Genomic DNA, 8,565 nt, shown 5'->3' with positions numbered 1-8,565 from the left:
CGCGGGGAAAACGATTTAGCTGAGGAACCATGTGCGCAGGAAACATTATTTGGAAAATATTTCGAAATTTTGGAGAAGGTAGATATCAAATGCAATGGCCGCTTTTTTTTTATTAAAATAGAGCACTAATGCAGTGAGCACTTTTAACAATACTTGCTCATGTGTGCTGGCCAAGTTTGTGGTTGCTTTTTTTTTATTAAAATATTAATAGCTGGCGAAACATTTTCCAAAATGTAATACATACATATATCTACATGTTTTACTAATAAATTGAATTTAACGAATTCTTTATATTACTAATTTCACTTCAAATTAATGTATGTACGTTGTGTTTAAATGAAAAACAGAAACTAAATACGGCTTTTATTTCTATCTATGCAGTTACATATGTATATGTATGCAAGTATGTATAAGTATATACAATTTGCTATGATGGAGCCCCAGAGGCTGATGATATAAAAATGTGTAGGTATTTAAGACTAACATTAAAAACTACTTGTATACACGAGGCATCAAAAAGCAGAGTGACTTCTTTACCGATTTGGAAAATAAACAAGATGGCTTCAGAAAATCTATAAATATAAAGGAATTGCATACATCCAGAGAAACAACCATTTACAAGTCTATTCTGCGCTGGTAATACAAATTTTGTAACCGGTAAATAAAGTTTCTCTCAATTTTTAAACCCATTTTGCATTCTGTGTACTCTTGTAACCGGTAAATTTCGTTAACATCTCATAAGGTGGTAACAAAATATTTCCCCGTGAAATTTGTAATGCCAGAACTTCCACAATTCTTCATACCTGAATATCTGAATATATTACCAGCATTACCAACGTTCCTAAAATCGCGGTGACATGAACTGGTAACATTTTTTGGTAATAAAATTTTCCGGTTACAAAATCTTCGGTAACGTGCAAAATAGAGAGAATGGGAAACGAAAGATGCCGGTAATGAAATTCGTAAGATTTATCAAGCAAGAGTTTTAAAAACTGTCAATTCTATTGACTCTGTTTTATATTTCTATATATAGTTCACTAGTTTCGAATCTAATATATGTGTATGTATGTATAGAGATGTGTCCTTTGTGCTCGACGGTTGCGATGTTTATTTGGAATAATTTCTCACCATTCATTGGCCATGGTTTAATGACAGAAAACGTCCATACTTACATACACATTGAAATAAAATATTTGTTTTGTTTTTTCAATTCCAGATATGTTTAAACTTTAAAGTATAAAATGTATCAACCCTGGGGAAAAAAGCATTAGTACTGAATGGTAAAAAACGTGTGCATTCATTTTAAATATACAATCATGTCTGTGTGCGAATGCTTCTGTTACATTCACATTCTATACTGAATGTCAATCTACCATTCAATAACACAACACAGTTTCTTTGTTTTCAAGTATTTTAAGCCACTCAGTAATGAAGTTTTTTTTATACAAACAAACAATCAAAATTTTGAAAAGAATGCCGAGTGAATGCAGATCCTACTGATTCAATCATTTTACAGCTCTGGTATGTATGTATGTGAAACTAATACCATACTCATAGAGAAAAATGAGAGCTACAGGTCTATTCTGCACGTTACCGAAGATTTTGTGACCGGAAAATTTTATTACCAAAAAATGTTACCACTTCTTGTCACCGCGATTCTAGGTACGTTGGTAATGCAGTGAAAATATTCAGCAATTCAGCTATGAAGATTTTTGGAAATTCCTGTATTGCATATTTCACGGGGCAATATTTTGTTACCAGCTTATGAGATGGTAGCCAAATTTTCTGGTTAAAAGAGAGCACAGAATGCGAAAAAGGTTTAAAAATTGACAGACACTTTAATTACCGGTTTGCAAAATTTCTTTTACCAGCGCAGAATAGACCTGGTATTGGAAAAGGTGGTGTGGCAACTCCCATGCAAATTGATTTTTCTATGCTGCATACCTCTGGAGGTATTTATTGTAGAGGACTGGAACTTGGTACCGAGATGTGTATACAAAATTAATTCCATACTCATGGAGAAAAATTTGCGTTATTCGAAAAAGGGGCATGGTACCTTCCGTACAAATTTACTGTTTTATACTGCATATCTCTAGAGGTGTTCATGGTAGAGTACTGGGACTTGGTACTGGGGTATGTAAAATCAATTCTTGGAATTGGTATTTTATCAAGGCCAGGTTACTAAATTTGAGTTGGAAATATTAGAAGCCGCCGCGGCACCTCCAAGAAGATTAAACGTTCACGCGTCGTATCCCTGGAACCATTTTAAGGTAAACTTAGAGGGATTGATATCTTTCGTATGCCTAGCGCGCAGATGAGATTTTATAATTTCATAGTTTTATCCGGCCTAAATACCTTAACTCGCTTAAAATATACGGAGCTATAACAAAATGGGCACAGAAATAAAACATAACATCATTAAATTATTTTTCTTATTCGTATAATAATATAATAATAATATAAGCTAGTACATTACATAAATTTAATGAACGGTGAACTACGAAACTGCATAGCCAAAATATTTCTAAAAAATCGATTTAAATTAAAAAACATTAAGATAAATGGTCAAATCTTGCCAATATGTGAGTGTCATAAAGTTATGATATACATTATATGTGTTACTGAATGCCAATAACATTGAATAGCGAACCTAAAGTTAACAATATGCATATTTTTTATTACCTTCCTTTTATTAGCTCGGGATGTAACTATGTAATATTGATGCCCCTAAAAGATGCAGCGATTTCTATTCTCAATTTACATACCTGATGAATGGCAATTATAAAAGGGAGGTTTTAGTTTTTTAAACTGTAATTTTTTTACGTTGTTTTATAAGAAGCCACACACAAAAACTAACAATATTGGTATTTTCTTCATCCTGTTGACCATTTTTCTTTAGAATTGATTATCTTCAACATTAGCATATAACGGAGCTTCTTCGATGCCTGCAAACAATAATATAGGTTCGATTAGCACTGGTGTAAAAGTTCTTTCTCCTAATCTTAATCTTACTCTTAATCTTAATTTAAATCTTAATCTCACTTTTAATCTTAATCTTAATCTAAATCTTCGTTTTAATCTTAATCGTAATCTTCATACTATTCTTAATCATAATCTTACTCTTGATCTTAATTTGAATCTTCATCTTACTTTTAATTTCAATCTTAATCGTAATCTTCATACAATTCTTAATCTTAGTCTTACTCGTAACCTTAATTATAATCTTCATCTTACTTTAAATCTCAATCTTATTCTTAATTTTATCCTTAACCTCAATCTTAATCATATTCTTAATCTTAATCTTAATCGTAATCTCAATCTTAATTTTAATCTTAATCGTGACCTTTTTCTTAATCTTAATCTTAATATTAATCTCAATCTTAATATTAATTTTAATTATAATCCTCATCGTGATCTTGTTCTTAATCTCAATTTCAGTCCTAATCTTAATATTAATCTTAATCGTGAACTTATTCTATTCTGAACTTACTCTTAATCGTAATTTTAATCTTAATCTTGATCTCAATCTTAATTAATTCTCAATCTTAATCTAATTCCAAATATTAATATTAATATTAATCTCAATTTATTCTTAATCTTATTCTTAATCTTAATCTTAATCTCAATCTAAATCTTAATATTTGTGCCCAACCACGACCGCCATCCCAACTCTTCTTGTGTCGCTTTTTCGCTTCATTGGAGTTTGGAGTTAAAACCGACAGAGACCAAAGAAGTTTCACTTCAATAAGGTGCATATTCCAGTGAAGCCGTCGCAAAATGAAACAATCGAATTGCAAACTTCGCTATCAATAAATACATAGATTGAATACACGCTGAGACACATAAAAAAATGTATATCTACGCACGTAGTTATATATAGATTGGCATATATGTAGATACTTAGATGTGTAAAAAATCGATGCTTCGAACTAAACGACCAAACGACTGAATGAAATTTATTTGTTCTTGTTATTACTAAAACAACAAAAGCGGCCATTATGTGGGCTCTAATACCCAATTCAGCAGAAAATTATAAATAAAAGCAAGCAATTTTTCAGGAGTACACAATACATACAAACATACCAAAACCACCCAAATTTGGGTATACTCCGAAGAGGGATTTGTTGGGCGAAATTGGTACATATTAATCTTGCTGTGGAAAATTGGTATGTATGTATGTATCTCTTTATGTGCACCTACATACATACATATATCTACATATGATGTGTATGTATATGTATGTACAGTATGTATATACATATATTGTAAAGCGAACTTTTACAGTTCGCTCGCTTTGTTTAAGTTTTTAATGTAATTTTTACTTTTTTTTGTGTTTGACTTTGCCTTCAAGAGTTTTCTATGTACCCATACTTAAATTCAATAATTTTTAATTTACGCGGTTTTTTATTATCAGCAGATTTCACTGTTGTGTCTTGTAAGTGTTTTTGGTATTGTTGTAATGACTCACTGCCATTAAACAGCTGGTTTTAACACTGTCTGGCCTCTGACAAGCGCTTGCGAACTTTCTCCTCCGTCAGTTGACTTTCGTGCTTCTCAGCATAAAAATTGCAAATAATCTCACCTTTAAATTATAATAAATGAAAATTTTATATTCACTTCAAATGCCTTTTGAGGTTTTTTTTTTTGGCTTTGCACATTTGAGCCGCTATCAACGTAAGCGGCTGGATGCCATGTTGTATGAGTAATTTATGTATTTGCTTCGTTGACGTCAAATGAATGAAAGATGCTAATAAAAAACCAGAAATTAGCGAAAGTCGTCTCGCCACAATGGATTTGACATTTCAATTTTTAAAAGTGGAGCTGTTGTGAATATTGAATGGGAAAATGCCACTAGAGAATTTGGAACTTTTGAATGAAACAGACTGAGAATATGTACATATGTATGTATGTAGATAAAAACTACAAGAAGAGAAAAATATGACACTGAGTGAAACCACTTAACGGCATTCAGATTCGTACTACGAAGGATGAAGCTGCAAAAAAGGCAATCACAATTGTAAGGGCACAGACGCATAACCCAGGAGATGTTAGGTCGTCGTTGAACTTCAAAATTTCCGGCCAGTATCATTCACAGAACTGCGCTGGCTAAGAAATACAAACGTTGCGAATATTAATCAAAAAGGACTATTAATATGATTTTCACATGTATATAATTCGGCCAAACGTCATCTAGAGTGCAAATTGCCTAAAAAAAAATTAAATTATAAACTGTTTAGTATAAATACTACGTTTTTTTTTTAATGGATTAAAAAGTTGAAAATAATTTTTCTTAGACTCATAAGTAGAATTAGTCTTGAAAAGCTTTGATTTTAAAATTTTAACAATAATCCTTATAAACATACATATATATGTTATAGAAATGACAACTGATAAATATCAAATAACGATTTTTAGCAATTGATGATATAAGAGAAAAGTGAAAATGGAATTGCTAAATAACTCTCATCACTTCAAGTCCACTACAAGTGCCCCAAAATTTTCATTTTAAGTCTCATAAAGGGTTTAGAAGGACTATTGTTAAAATTTTATAATCAAAGATTACATCCTCATCAGACTGATTTGGGTTCCGGGGTATAGCCGAATGCCGATTAATTGGCCAGACAGGGCACCATAGAAGCCATCACGGAGGAAGGGGAGGTCATTGGGGCGCCTATGGCAACCTGCGGAATGCTTTTGGAAAAATGGGCGGAAACATCAAAATGCAAAGTTCCAAGGTCCCTTTGACCCGTAGTTGATGGTGGGCGGTCTAGGAAACTTCTCCAGCTCACTAAGAAACAAACTGGACACTACCCAATGGGTATTCATGCGGTACCCGATGTGCCCCGGCTGTCTAGAGAGAGATGAGGTAGAATCATTTCAGCACTACATTTTCAGCTGCCCTCCGGTTTAAACATCTCGGCTCGTACTTCATAATTGCTCTAGAGGAACTCTCTGGAGTGGACATCAGCTGCTTGCGGAACTGCATAACTAGGACCCAGCGCTTTTCTATTCTTATTTGATTATCCGTTGTACCATTCCAGGAAAATATTTTTTTTTTTTAGTGGTAACACAAGATTCATTAGCAGTCCTTTTGTTGTCAACGTTTCTGAGGTATCTGAAGACATTCAAGAAGAAGTGATTGAAATGCAACACGATAGTAACCAGAAAGATGCATTCGGAAAAGGCATTCATCTTGAAGATTTTTGGACCCAAAATGTAATTTCTTTCCTAGTGATTCGAGAATTGCTTTAGCTTTGTTTTCATCGACACAAGTTAGGGTAAGGGTATGCAGTCACAAAAATCGCATTAAATAAAAGTCTTTGTAATGTAAAATTTTTGTAAAAACGTAAACAATTAATTTACACTTACAATATTGGTGGTCCGTGGAACGACAGAAATTTTGAAAATGGTTCCTAATCACTAAGAGGTTAAGAACCACTGGCATAACCTGACCTCATCAGTCGCTGATGACAAATCACCATGGCATCACAAGACGGACGTCACTATGTAAATTCCGCATCAACAAGTTGAAGGTATGTTTATCTCACGCAGAGTTGAGCGGTGATTTGACTATAATCTGTGGGGTTTCCTAAAGTAACAGGCCTGTGCCAATAAAGCCAACATAAGCTAGGTCATCGTTCAAATTCAGCCGGACCTAGGCGGCAGAGTGATTGAAAATTGGAACACTGGCATCTATGTCCCCATAATAAGCCTTGGCGGATATGTAAACGATATTATATTCCATATGTAGCATTAACACACGTGGGACTTTCAAAAATAAAAAAAATAAGATTTTCGTTTTATCATTTTTTTATTTCAACATCTACTCGCCCTTATTGGAAAACCCTAATACCCAAAATCACATTACATCTATATATCGATATAACACTTTGGGAAAGAAACCCAAATTGCGAACAATTGTTAGCAGAAATTTTATATAAATTTTGCTTAGTAATTGATGAATTTGTGTAAAAGTGTTTCGAATAAACAATAAATAATTAATTGAGTGAATGCGTCGTAAAACTTCGTACCTTTTAATGCTGATTAATCTAAAGGTAATAAATTAATGACTTAAAAAATATACAAATACATACCTGAGAAAGGGGCAAAGTAAAGGGTAGCCAGTGATGCATGCGTACATACACAGACATGTTTGCACCCCGCGATAGATCACAAAAGTAAACCGAACGCAGTTAATTTTGCGGATTTTCCAGTTTGAAATACAAAATACGAAACAATTAATTATCGCAGCATATACAGCTGGAAGAAAAAAAAAAACAGCGAGTGAACCGAAGTGACAGTGGACAGTGGGCGTGCCCGCTTGTGGGGCGTGGTGTGGGCAGATAGCTCAATGAAAATTAATTAAATAACTCACAAGAAACACAAACAACAATACGAGCAGCAACGAAGCTGTCTACGGCAACAATAAAACAATAACGGAGTTTATTGCACAAACAATAGAGAAAGTATTGAGAGCCAGTGAACCAGTGAACCAGCGATTGCGAGTGTTCAATTGTTGAATTAAAAAAGAAAAAAAAAAAAAAGAAAAAAGCATGCAAATGAAAAGCAATAAAATTAAAAAGCGGAAAATGCTATAAATAAAATCAGCACATCCAGCCTGAATGTGGCCCAGATCAATTATACTAATGCACTCATTAAGAAATTGAAAACAGCGGTAGAAGGGAAATGCGAATAAAATTGCAAGAGAAAATTGTCAGACTGCTATGGTTGCAAAACAAAAAACAACAAAAAAAAAAGAAACAGAAATGTAAAACTTTGTTGGCCAAAGTCAGAAGTGAGGAAGAAATATGGTCATTGTGCTAAGTGCAATACAGCAGCATCCGAACTGAAGTGAAAATTGTGGAAATGCTGAAATACACTCACATGCAAGCTTACATACTACTTAAGGAACATAAAAAAAAAAAACAAAACAAAACAAAAAAACATGGCGGAGAAAAGTCAGCATATTGGTAAAAACGTGTAGTTTAAACTAAGCAGCACAAAATAGGTAAATCTGTTTAAGTAAGAGCTGCTCTAAAATTTGCTTCAGAAATTGGATACATTTCGGTAGTAATTTTTTTAACTATTACAAAATGAAAATGAAAAACTCTAAAGCATTGTGATTATTAACAGTTCCTTTTTGAGCAAGGACTGTTAAGCATACATGTCCAAATTAGCACGTAAAAGGGCCTACAAGTAACCAGCTGACAAAAAAAAAACCGAATTCCACCACTGTTGGGATACTTAAAAACAAAACGAAGAGATAGCACTCAGCTATCTGCGGAAGCTCCATTGACCATTCGTGTTGGCAACTGCTGTATGAGCTGCTTTCTAATAAACACTCGTTGAGCGCAGGTTGCCACAGGGAGTTCTATGCCCTCCCTCCCACAAGAGATGACACTAAGGGTGTTCTGCTCCTGCTCAGCTATGTAGTTTGATGAAGAGATCAGAATTTCGATGCAGAGAGGCCCGAATTTCAGGACTTTTTTTATTTATTTTAATTTTAAAAATTGTGTTATTTCTTCTCATATTTTTTTAGTTATCATTTTTTGTTATTTTTATTTA

Source organism: Rhagoletis pomonella, unplaced genomic scaffold (assembly GCF_013731165.1).
Source record: "Rhagoletis pomonella isolate Grant_MI unplaced genomic scaffold, Rhpom_1.0 Rhpom_scaffold_00006, whole genome shotgun sequence".
NCBI classification, from domain to species: domain Eukaryota; kingdom Metazoa; phylum Arthropoda; class Insecta; order Diptera; family Tephritidae; genus Rhagoletis; species Rhagoletis pomonella.
Note: the sequence above shows the minus strand (reverse complement) of the source record.